This window comes from Meriones unguiculatus, chromosome 3, assembly GCF_030254825.1.
Source record: "Meriones unguiculatus strain TT.TT164.6M chromosome 3, Bangor_MerUng_6.1, whole genome shotgun sequence".
Taxonomy (NCBI): Eukaryota; Metazoa; Chordata; class Mammalia; order Rodentia; family Muridae; genus Meriones; species Meriones unguiculatus.
In genome coordinates this window covers 52,782,599-52,796,167 of record NC_083351.1, presented here as the reverse complement: position 1 = coordinate 52,796,167, position 13,569 = coordinate 52,782,599, and the positions used below count along the sequence as shown (strand labels likewise).

At 42.7% G+C, this 13,569-nt stretch overlaps 1 protein-coding gene across 1 annotated transcript in view; it reads right to left on the bottom strand.

The window, feature by feature from the left end:
* The window catches only part of Cpvl (carboxypeptidase vitellogenic like), a 101,831-nt gene that overhangs the window by 15,137 nt on the left and 73,125 nt on the right, over nt 1–13,569 (bottom strand). The window lies entirely within an intron of this gene.

The window sequence follows — 13,569 nt, the reverse complement described above, 5'->3', positions numbered from 1 at the left end:
CACTGCTCCATGCACTCTGGGTCTATGCCTCCCAGGGCCCATGATCTAAACAGTTCTTCCCTACACTGTATGCCCTCTCTTGCCATGCTCTGCCCAACCGTAGACCCATAAGGGCAGGGACAAGTGAGCGTGGCCTGAAACCTCAGAAACAGAGAACCCAAGTATTGCCCTTCTCAGTTGTTTCTCTCAGATATGTGTTATGAGGGACATGAACACATTGAATGTGTCCTCTCAACCCCTCCTTCACAAAGTTACCAGAGCATGCTAGATTACAGCGGTAGACAGGATCACCAGAGTGAGAATTTACTTCACGGCTTCTTAGCCTCCGGTCACCAAAGCTAGGCTCCCATTCAGCTTTGGGAGAGCCTGTGCATTGCTTCCAATAATTCCGTACAGCCTAACACATGGCTCCCTAATCTTTTGTGCGTGAGTGTCATAGGCCCTCTCTCTATCTGATATAGCCATAATGGTTTCAAATGGGGGTAGGGACGGGCTTTAGTATCTGCAAGGGGTTGATTCCAGGACCTCCGAGAAACAGCAAAATCTATGGGTGCTCAAATCCCTTGATATGAAAGTGTGTGGTCATTGTGAATACCACCTATGGACACCCTTTTGAACATTCTAAATCCCTTGTAGACTAGTTCAGATACTGCCATTCCTTACTTTCTTTTCACTTCTGTGATCAAATACTTGACAGGAAGACACTGAAGGGAAGAAAGATCTGCCTCTGCTCACAAGTTCATGATGGGTTAAGGCATGGCAGTAAGGTCTGCTCCCTCCCCTGGCAGCCCGAACTTGTCAGGCTTACATCTCCTCAGAGCAGGAAGCAGTGGGTGGCTCTGGGTCATAAAGCCCCCAAGGCCACTGAGCAACCTTCTAAAACAGCTCCACCACCTGGGCAGAGCCCGCGTCCTGGGTTGTAGGGCATGTTTCTCGGAATCACAACATTCCCTCCAAACTGAAACAGGAGGAAGGGGCAGACTCAGCCACTGAAACCCAACCTTGAAGACCGAGTGTCCCTGCCCAGCAGTACAATTCTGGGGGTGGCGACCCTGACCATCGAAGCCACACAGGGAGACTTCCAGTGGGAATGCCTGCAAGCTGCATAGAGAGCTTCAGGGTTGTGGTTTGGGGGCTGCATCCCTGTTGGCATGGGTTTTCTAGTGATGCAGCTGTTTTCTATGTATCCCTCTTCCTAGTAAGTAACCCCAATAAAAAATTTGTTTCACCAAATTGATCATTGGCTCGATTATCACATTGGTCTGTCGGTAAATAGATGTATGTGTGTGTGTGTGTGTGTGTGTGTGTGTGCGCGCTGCATCTCCCCAGGAAAAGTCAACGTGTTCAAACACATGAACCTTCAAAGCCAAACTATAACAAACACTCAATACAATGTAAATGTTATGTGAATAATTGTTGTACTATATTGTATTAAATAAAAATAAGAAAAAAAAGTCTACATGTTCTGTGAAGATGCAGGTATCATAACCATATTTTGTTCCATGTTGACTCTATAGGCACAGAACTGATGGACACAAAGACCCAATTGTGCACACACGCAAACACACACTAAAACATATTTACAGATCACAAATGAAACTATTGTAACGAAATAAACAATGTAGTAAGACGTAAGCTTGCAATGCAATATGTATGTGTGCGCATACATTACGTTAACTTAATCTGAAATTATTGGGTCTTGTAAAGTTGTAACTTTAATGGTAAGCATAAAAGCCATTTCCAGACTGTCTGTGACATTGAATCTGATATGAAAATAGCTCTCTTCTTTCTGGAGAGGTAGCCAAAGATGTTCAGTACCCCTGTGATTTGTTGCCTACATTCAAAATGAAAGGAAATGCCAAATTTCATAATTCATAATGGAAGGAAATACTATTTCAGCAAAAAGGTTGGTAAAAATAAATATGTATTTTTTTCCCTTTAAGTTCAGTGACCTCTTGAATCCAAAGCATAAAAGACCCTAGTCCCAGGCTAAGCTTTATTGACTAACTGAATGAAAATGTTAAGTTTACTCATTAAAAGACTACACAGACTAAAACAATAGACATTTCTCCCCTTTGGCATAGAGATCTATCCATCTCTTAAAGTACTGAACCAACAATGAATAGAAGTGAATTCTCTATGGCCAGTGACTGGTGCTTTTGTTGAGAACCAACAGTCTGGATGGTATTTGAAGCAGATACTGCCTGATATAATTCCTTCTCTGTCAGAGAGGAACATGGGTGCATTATTAAGATCGTTACACACCAAATCCACATAATTGCAGCACAGAACAAAACTGCTAGCTTTTGAGAAAGGAAGCTGATGCTTCGAATAAATAAGAGCGTTTTTCTACAAATCTAAACCACCAACAACCTCCCAGTGATCTGAGAACAAGGCCTACTTGTAAACCGACGATGAATGGCAAGAACAGAAGGTGAAAGTTTAGCTTAAGTTTCTGGCTGAAGGTTTCAGTGACTCAAGGCTGTAGTGTGCACCCTACTGGGGGGGGGAAGACCTGTCTCCAGATGTGATGCTTCTGATTAGTAGCGGATGTTTTAGGAGTAGAGCTGTGCAGAGTCTCTGATTTCCGGCTGTAAAGCAGTCAGTAAAATAGATCAGGACTTAGCAAGGTCTCTGTGGATCAGCGGAAGTTTTCCACACAAGCCACTTGAGGCTGCTGCAAGATGACACCATGGTGGTGTCAACAGGAACAAATGAAAGCCTCATTTCTGTTTTCAAATTATCTGCCATCCTTTGCCCCAAGAAGAATTGGATCTTTCTGTGGGATCTTCTTGACAAAGACAACACAGCAGAAAAAAGCATTTTATGATTTTTGACTGTATCTTAAAAGGACAGGACATCCGTGAGTCTCAATTTGACAGACCTGCTGCCATGTTGTAAAGAGGTTCAGGCTAGAATACTACCTAGGAGAGAGAGAGTCAGAGAGACAGAGACAGAGTGCACCCTGGAGTAGGGACCATGCTTTAGCCAAGATCCAGATAGATACAGCTGTATGAGTGACCTCAGCCTACCCTGTCTGAATCAGAACACCCAACCAAGTCCAATCTGTCCATATGCTTGTGATAAATAATAAACTGTGGCCTTACACCACCGAGTTCTAGAAGCATTTGTTATTACACAGTAAATAACAAAAAGAAAATGAAAAACATTTACTGACAAGTCTTAGCCAATTCTTTTCCTCAAGAGACTAGAGTTCCTCCTACCTTACATTCTATGAATTAAAAACCAAGGTTTAATCCATTGTTCTTTGCTTCTTACATTAATTTCTTGTTAGCATTCAGAAAAGGGTTCATTATTATGACTTTCATACATAAGAAGTATTATACCTTGCTCGTGTGAATGCCCCACCCTGCTATCAGTCTAAGGCAGATGGAAGAGAAAATGTGTACTGAGAGCTTGGACAGATTATCACACAAACCAAAAAAACCGACTATTTCCTGTGTGGTCTCACACAAACTACCAGTTCCCACAGTCTTGTCCTCTAGGACTGAGAACAGCCATGCGCAGTACCTGGCAGCAACCAGGTTCAGTACTGGGAGACCCTTGTTGAGGGATATAGCAAATGGAAGTTTGCATCTAGCAGTGCACCTGCCTCAAGCCTTTCTCAAGATGATGGTCACCATGACCTGCCCACATCTGGTGGCTGTTTTGACCCATGGACTTTCTGACCCATGAAGGACATTCTTTGGAAAATATTCTCCCCAGAGCTCCCTTCTGGCTTGTCTGGCCTGCATTTTATTTTTATTCTACCCTATTTTCCCACTCCTACCATCCTTGGTCCTTAGTATATAATCTCTAAAGTCCTTAACACCTTTTGGTGACCCCCAACTGTAGTTTCCGTGATGTGTTATTTTTCTGCCAATGATTTTATCAACAAAACAAAGAACCTTCCCAGGTCTGGAAGACAGAGACACAGAACCCAAGAGTCAGGGCACACCTCTCTACAGAAGGGGGACTGGGTAGGAATAAAGATTTTTTTTCTTTTTTTTTTTTCAAGACAGGGTGTCCCTGTGTAGCCTTATTTGTCCTACTCATTTTGTAGACCAGGCTGGCCTTGAACTCACAGAGATCCACCTGCCTCTGCCTGTGCCTCTGCTGAGATTACAGGTGTGTACCACCACACCCAGCTAATGAAGATCTTTTTTAAATAAATGCTATAACAAAGCCAAGACACATTTCTGAGTATTAGTCTACTTCTGGTAATATAAATATAGGTATATTTGCTCTGAATGTTTACCTTTGGTCAGTGTTTTTAAAGAACATTTCATCTTCTCTCACCTAGTCCAATGTCAAGGTTGCAGGCACTGCTCTTTGCCTCCTTTGATCATCTCAACACTTGCTGAAGATCTTCTGGAGTTAACTGTCTATAATGATCTCTCACAATATTTCAATTTTGTTTAAAAAAATCAATAAATTGTCAACAGGAAAATACAGGTATGGGGCTTTGGTATTTCCTGGGTGGACTCTCCTTGGAAACATTCAAAATTTCAGCTGACTTTCTTTTCCATTTAAAGGCCATCTGGTGGCTACCCTCTCTTATTTTTGTTTTCTAAATTATGTGTAGTCACAAAGAGGAAACTAAAGTTAGAGTTAGCTTCAAAACAGTACTGCTAGAGATCTGTACTGGTTCGTACCTTCTGTTGCACATTCTGCCTTCCCCCTCCCCCTAAGAGGTGCTCTGGCCTTTGGGGAACAAAGTCATCTGTATGATCTGGATGTTCTGCCGAGCACTGTGGGCATCACCACTGCATATGCACCCCATGCACAGGCTTGCAGCCTCAAGCCTGCTGACAGAGGATTGCATCCCCCCCCACTCCACTGTCCTCACAGCATTTAAGCACACCAGAGTGTAGTGGAAATCTCTAGGTGTGCTTCCCAACATTATATACTATGAAGAGTCTTTAAAGCATTGAACAAGTTTCTTGGGTGAAGCTTCCGGTTCCTTTCTCATGAATTAGTAACTATACATTACTAAGTAGCAACAAGGATTCCATAAACTCAGGGTTAAAGACGCATGAGGCAATGCCCAGCTCAAGGACTTGCTAATGCAGGAGCACTGTGGACCATCCGGAGCTTCTCCTTTCGCCCTGGCCGCATCCCTACAGGGTAACTGTTTTGGCTCTGAGTTTGCAGAACAGGTAACCAGCCCACCAGCTAAAAGTAGCCAAACTAAATTCAAACCAGGTTTATCTAGGTCAACAGTCTGCCTTGTGCTCAATAACCACACAACCTCCATCCAACAGCACCACTCTGAAAGAGACAAGTTCCGAGCCACTGTGCTCCTTCCCTTCCTGCCAAAAGTCAGGGCATGTTGCAGAAGTCCCCAAGACTGTGGCAGACCGCATGTCCGAGGACTCGTGACCCAGGGTCACAATAAGCTTGGCCAAGGCTGTATGAGAGGGGTCAGGGGTTCTTATGGCAGCGGGGAGGACGGGGACATTAGTGGCTTTCTGTGAGCTTCACTAGCTTTTAAGGTGACAGGAACACACAGTGGGCAGCATCTTCCACCAGGAAACCCGTTCTCTTGGTTTGGCGATTCCAACGCTTAGTTCTTCATCTCCACTTTGAGCTGAGAAGCAAGCATCAAGCAGGCAGTCTCATGAAGGTGATGAAGCATGTTCTCACACAAGACCCTTGTTTCCAGGGTCCTCCTGACCTAACCTCACCCTATTGCTGCCATTTGAAACTCCTCTTGCAGCTGTAAATATGTCTTTCAAATCTTTCAGTGATTTCCAGTTGCACAAATAACAGAACATACACCCTTGAGTCTACCACTGATCTCCATGACACCCTTCCAGTCCATCTCTCCTTCCAATTCCAAACCATGAACCAATGGGCTCTGCCTACCTCGGCTCTCTTATCCAGGTCCCCACACGCATTATCTCTGCTTACATAGCCACTTCCAATATTTGTTAGTTTATTAATATCACAGGCTTCTAGTTATACCTCTTCTTAACACTGGATGAAGCTATTATTCTCACCATCAATTCAGATCTACACCCTTCTGGGATTCCACTAATGCTTTAATTAAGGCCTCCAAGTCTACAGTCTCCAATGTCTCCTGTCCGAGGACACCACTGTGATCCCATATTTCCAGCAGCAGGCAGGAGGTAAGAAAACATGGGCTCTATGACCAGGACTCTTGGAATCCCATTTCAGCAATGATAAGAAATGGGGAAAAGAAGTGAGCAGGAGATGGTCGTGATTTGAACGAGAATGCCCCTCATGTATCTGAACACTTGGTCCCAGTTGTCAGCACTATCTGAGGAGGTTTGGCTGGTACAGCCTTGCTGCAGGAAGTGCATCATTAGGGACATGCGGTGAGATGTAAAGCCTTGTGCCATTTCCAGTTCGCTCTCTCTGCTTCCCACTTGCATTTGAGGACCTGATCTCTCATCTACTTGCTCTGCTCTCCATGCTGGCTGCCATGATGGGCTCTTACCCGTCTGGAACCAGAAGCCCAAATTAACTCTTACTTCTGTAAGTTGCCTTAATGGTGGTATTTTATCACAGCAACTAAACCAATACAGAGACTGTTTAACTTCCTGTACTTGGTGTCCTCACCTGGACAGTGAGATCTACGTTCCAATTTAAAATGCTACCTAGCTGAAATAACCCATCCTGTGAGCCTTGAATAAATATGAATTGATCCTTACTCTGAAAATGTAAAATACAATACTTACGACTAGCTGTAATCAGGTAAATTAGATTTATTAATTATGCAAGACTCACGTTAACAGAATTCTCACTCAGAAAAATCTAATAAAGAATGAAAACAGGTAATTCAAGCTCTTTTTCAATGTTTACATGAAGAATAATTAGTGTCAATAAATATTTTCAGTAATGATACAAAAGCGGAATGATTAAATTACTTTCTTCGAGACTTTTAGCTTAATGAAGTTTAAAATAGAAACACGTTCCTCAAGCACTTCATCAGTGTGGCTGGAAACCTGATAAAATGTTATGTATTTCTCGGAGAGGAGTCAGACCGACCCTGAGGAAAAATATCCTCGGGGACAGGCCTAGCAGTGCAGGCCTGTGGTACTATCTGCCAACAAAACTGAAGTAGGAAGATCACAATGCAGTGAGACCCTGTCTCAAAATAAAATAAAATGGGGCTGAGGATGTAGCTCAGAGGGAGAGCCTTACATCTGTAAGAGCCCAGCACTGAACCCAACAAAAACGTACAAATCATTCTTGAGTTGTCATGATAGCGTGGTGACCTCAGCACAAAATGGCCCACCTGTGGCAGAGTAGTGAAAAGCAATGCGGGTCACCAACTTTCACATTTGGAAAAGGACCAGAGAGATGTCAAATGCAGCAGCAGCAAAATGGCCTTGACCTGACTACAAGCTGAGAACGGCCATTGAAAAGGACTAAGGCTCTGTGGCCTGGGTCTAACATTAGGAAAAGCCCAAAGTAATGTCAGCATGGAGGCTGCCATGCTCATGCTGTGCCTTCATCCTGGGGAATCACACATTACACATAACGTATTTCCCTGTCTCCCTCCGTCCACCCCTCTCTCCCTGCCTCTATTTTCTTTCTAGATAGAGATGGAGATTGAGATTGGGGGGAGGAAGGGATATAGATGGCGCAGGAAGATAGATAGATAGATAGATAGATAGATAGATAGATAGATAGACAGACAGACGGGTAAATAGATAACAGGTGCACAACATGTATGTGTAGAGAGAATCATGACACATTCCACCCTTGTTTCATTTATTTTCACTGTGTTTGTGTACATGTGCGTGTTTGACTGCAGAAGCACCTGAGAAGCTCTTAGGACCGTTTCTAGTTGTCCGTTCTTGTAGTCTACCTTGCTGAGGCAGGGTTTCTCTGTGCTACCCTTCTCCGTACCCCAGGCAAGCTAGGAGATTCTCCTGTCTCTACCCCCGCCCCATCTCCCAGGAAGGGCGCTGTTGTTACAAATGTCCACTGCCACATCACTGTCACACGAGTTCCATGGTTTAAACTCATATTGTCAGGCTTGAAAGGCAAACACTTTTACCCACTGAGCCATCATCTCTCCAGGCTCCTTCATTTCTTGCTAACTGAACACCCTTGGACATTCAGGAAAAACAGATATTTCACATTTTTGTTAGAGGCCATATTAGAGATACATAATTTACTCCAAAGCCTGCTCTGTCCTGTCCAGACATACGGAGGCATTGTTGCCCCAGGCTTCATAACTAGACCAGGCCTGCTGCTTACAATGCTGCAAACACCAAAGACTCGCCTTCTCTGAGCAGAACACACAGTGGGACAGAGAGGCATTCTCCCTCGGTCTTCTGAAGGCTTGCTAAGGCTGCAGTGATGCAGCTAGCTGCCTATGGCACACGGAGAAGCTGGGGTAAGCCTCCTTCCCTCAGTCCCCAGTGCCCCACTAGGAAAGCTGTCGCTGCTGAAAGTGGACATTTTAGGTGTCTGTGTGGAGACAAATCTCCTTTGGGTTTTTGTGGTTTTTTTTGTTTTTTGTTTTTTTTTTTTTTATTGTTCTTTAACTTAGGAGACTGTGGGTTCTTGCTGATGGATGTACACACATGCTCTGTCTTGTCTGTCTAATGTCCATGGCTGAGGTCAGCTTTCTTCATCATCCATTTACACTCTACTCCCATAGCTGAGCCCCACGGAGAATGCCTTTGCTTACCTGGGACCTCCCTTCCTTCCTCCAGTCCTTCATCTCCAACAACACCATGCCCCGTCAAGGCACTGAGCAGCAGGAAGGGAGCAGCTCCCAACATGCTCAAATCACAAATGCAGAATGCAGGTTCCCTCCTGTGAGGTAAAGGCAAACCCTCCCTGTAGGGAGCCTATGTGGGCTTCCTGCTTCTTCTGCTCATCTCTTGGAAGCCAGAGAAGTGCCACTGTGTCTTTCAGTATGTCTCGCTTTCAGGGAAGAGTCAGATGGCTTAGTGTGATTGAAGCCATGGGTTTCTGGCTGGTGGCCAATCCTTCCTACCTCTGTGACACATGCTTCCCTGAGCGTCAATCTGGCTTCCTAAATTGGTAGATTTGTGCAAGATGAAAGAAAGACAGGTATGCAGTCTCAGGTAGAGCTGCAATTAGCAAAGCTGGTGGGGGGTGCACATAGTAACAGGTGGCTGAGGGGACCTGCATGTGCTTCTGAGATTTGCCTGGCTACGATCAGCATGGTGCACTAGAGAGGTACCATCCACCTGCCCTTCATAGCTCCGTGTACATACCTTCCCCCACGCATAAATATTAATATCTAGCTTTCCCGTAGGAGCTGTTTTTGGGTGAAAAAAATACTTTCTTAGATCATGAATTCCACTCTTTATAATTTTCCTTTGTTATGTGCATCCTTGTAAGCAATCCAGGTAATGACAAAAGCAGTAGAAACAGCAACATTCACTTGAATCAGGTACTGCTGTGTAGTAACACAGCGGAACCATCTCAAAGGTTTCTGGAAGGAAGGCAGAGGGGATATCTGGGAAGTTCATGATCTAGGCACTAATTCCGCTTCCGGAGATGATACTCTCCTGCCTTACAGATAGTGGCCACCTCTCTCTGCCGTGAAGCATGCTCTCTGGTATCCCCACTTCTAAGCGCAAGAAGGACATTAAATAAAGGCTCTACCTTTACACATTCATTTGCCCTGAGGTCCTGTCTCCACAATGCGTTCACATGGTGTAGGGTTATAGCAGTTGGGTATGTGTAAGTGTGCACCTGTGTGCACAAAACTGAGTCCATAGCTGCCAGCTTAAGTGAAATTTTAAAAATGAACAACTGAGTTAAGCAACATGTTAAAAGCAGAATAGAAAAGTATAGTGATTCAGAAGAAAATAAATGTGGAGCATGGGAAAGAGTGTGACACGGTCTTCATTTCAGTTTTTTTTTGGGGGGGGTAAATATTTTGGGGATATTTTGGGGATTTTTCTTTATTTCTTTCCAGTCTAGGGACCAAACCTACGGCTGGCTAACCTAACACCTAAACACTGTTGAAGAAGAAGAAGAAGAAACAGTGAATGACCAGCCTGTGAAGGAATAGAGGCTGATAATTTTATAAATATGACAAACAAACAAACCACAAACTCTTAAGCTCTAGTTTCCAAAAGCTCAAGAAATACAGGTAAGATGCACACCCAGTGTCTTAGTTGATTTCTGTTGCTGATCCAAGGACCGAAGTCAAAAGCAACACGGAGAGGGATGGGCTCACTTCTCTTTACACTTCCTGTAGTAATGGATCACTGGGGGAAGTGAGGGCAGGACCTCTAGGCAGAAACCTGGAGGTCGAAAGTGACAGAGAAGCCACGAGGACCACTGCCTGCTTCCCTTGGCTTCCTTCTTTGCTTTCTTATGCACCCTAGGACCACAAGCCCACAAGTGTCACCACCCACAGTCTGATGAGGCAGGCAAGTCTGATGAGGGCATTTTCTCAATTGCCATTCCCTCTTCCCAGATGCTTCCATCTTGTATCAAGTCGGAACAAAACAAAACAAAACAAAACTCAACTCACTCAATGAAGACAACAACAAGGACACACAGCTTAGTAGAATTGCTAGAAAACAGCACACAGGAAATCTTGAAAGGTGATAAGCAGAACAAAACAAAACACAAATCACCGTCAAAGCAGCATCAAAAAGGTTAATGTCTTCCTGAATGAGGATTGAGCAGATCTGATAGGCTAGGGTCAGATGGAGGGGGAGGAGGACTCTCCTATCAGTGGACTGGGAAGGGGCATGGGAAGAGAAGAGGAAGGGAGGGTGATATTGGGAGTGGATGACGGAGGGGGCTACACCTGGGATACAAAGTGAATAAATTGTAATAAATTTAAAAATACATTTTTTTAAAAAGGAGAAAAAAAAAGACTAATGTCTGACTTCTCATCAAAAGGGTGCAGGAGAGGACTGAAGTCACAGCCTCCAAGCGCTAACAAAAGAAAATTAAATCCCATTTTGTGAAACATGTCCTTCCCAATCAAAGTCAGCATCCCACTGCACTGTATATGAACTTCTCAGTCAAAGGCAATAGCTTTCCCAATCAAAGGTGACAGAAGGACACTTAAAAGCAAAAATAGAGAGCATGTTGTCAATGTACATTTCTAAAATAAATAACTAAAGACATTTTTGAGGGAATCAAGAAATGCACAAAAGACTGACGTTAGCTTACAGGTTAAATGTGTATTGAATTCTCAGTGGGTACTGGTTGGATCAAAAACTGTAAATAATGCCTGTTTAAACAAGACATAGAATTGTGGGTTTTTTTGTTTTTTGTTTGTCTGTTTGTTTGTTTTTGTTTTCATTTCTATTTTTGGTAGCAAAAAAAAAAGGTGAGTAGGTAAAGACTAAAATATTCTGAGGTTCTCATATTCATGTGAAAAGCAGTAAAATTCTAATTTATATTAGCATTAAGTAAGCCTAACATTCATATTATGCTAGTATTGTTATAAAACATTTCAAAAGAATAAAGAAATAATAAAATGACACAAAACTAAAGGAAACAGAAATATACAGCCAAAGGAAGAAATAAAAAACATATAACAAGATGGTAGATTCTAAAAAAAAAAAAAAAATCAGTGATTACATAAGTGCAAATATTTGACTTCAAATTTAAAATATTGTCAGGATACACAAAAACTAAAACCCTTTATAGTGTATAAAAGAAGTATATCTTAAATATGATGCTATAAAATGACAAAAATGGAAACAGTGATAAAAAGTTGGTATGGTAGCACTACTATCAATCAAGTCAACTTTAAGATGAGAGGCATTACTGCAAACAAAGAGGATAGTTCATGAAAAAGGGGAGATTTAGTGCCAAGAACATGCCACAAGGAGTCTACGGCTGTATGCAGTGAACAGCACAAAGTAAAAGAAAAACAAGCTTCAGATATAGGGGCAGATTTTAAGAGATCTCTCTTGTCAACTATGGGCAAGAAGAGGTAGAGAGTTGGGGAAAGAAAGACAGAAACAGGAGAGGGGAAAGAGACGGAAAGAGGACAGAGACAGAGAGAAGACAGAGAAACAGAGAGAGAAGGGAGAGACATAAGCAGAGGTAGAGAAGACAGAGAGATAGAGGGGAATTACTCTCCCCAGCTATAAAGCCTAAGAAGTACAGTGAACAGCAGGTTAAGATACACCCAGCAGCCATCTAATTGGACTTAGAGCCCACTCAACAGGAGAAAAATCATGCCCAGTTTTATAAACCTAACCAAATACCCATGGCTGGTAAAGTCATAGACCTTAGAGAAGAACACTCTGCTGCCAGCTCTCTAAACTATTACAATTACCAACTACATTCTAAACATTTAACTTATATCCACAGATAAATGTAAATTTGATCCCTCACGGAGGAAGCTTCTTTTGTAATAGATGGAGACATCACAGAAATCCCTAAGTGATCAAATGTAGAGGACAACTATGTCAATGTGCGCATTGACAACACAACACCTACACCGAAAGTTCAGGGAACATTGTAGAAGAGGACAGGGAAAGACTGCAAGAGCCAAGGGACCAAGACATCTGCTTCCAGATAGTGTCTTCTATACAATCGTGACATTAGCAATATGCTCACCTAAACAATGACAACACCAGTTGACATTTCAACATAGATAAAGGAGATCTCACAAGGCCTGATCCTGAGGAAGGGCTGCAGTCAGTTAGTGGCTACTGAGAAAGGCTGAATCTGTCTCCCCCAGAGCTGAGCCTTCTATTAGATTATCCAGTCTCGTGTGGATCAGCCTTAATCACACACACACATGTGCAAATTATATTTATAGATACGTGTGTGTATGTGTCTGTATAACAATAACTAAAGAAGAGTGAATTTGAGAGGGTGTCGGGGAACACAGGAGTTGTGAGGGAAGGGTAGGTGGAAGTGATGTAAATTCTCAAGATAATAAGTGTAAAATAATGTTTTTAAAAGACCTTGATTGACATAAAAACATTACAACCAAGAAATGAAGAATGCAATTGCTTTAAAAGTATACAGAAAATGTTTGCCAAAAATAACCACTTTGAGGGCCAAAAAGCAAATTTTAAATGGTTGAAACTGTAGAGGATATACGGGTTTCTAAACCAGAAAGCTATAATAGAGTATGTCCCCTTCTGCTTACAAAAAAAAAAAAAAAAAAGAAAAGAAAAAGAAAAAAAAGCAAGAATGAAACAGTCAAAATGCTTGAAAATTAAGCAATACACTTTGAAACAACTCACTGGCCAAAGGAGATAAGAATACGATGGAAACTGTGAACACTTTAAATCAATAAAACTATAACGAGTCTTTGTGTAAACTTAAGAGCAAGCTTAGCATGCATATGACATACACTGACTGCACATATAAAGTGAAGGCTAAAGGTCTGTCTTTTAAACCTCTGTCTTTTGTGTGTGTGTGTGTGTGTGTGTGTGTGTGTGTGTGTGTGTGTGCGCGCATTAGCACGAAGGTGTCAGATCTCTTGGAACCAGAGTTACAGACAATTGTGAGCAGCCATGTGGGTGCTGGGAGTTTTGAACCCAAGTCCTTTGAAAGAACAGACAGTGCCCTTAAACACTGAGCCATCTCTCCAGCCCCCTGAAGCCTCTGTCTTAA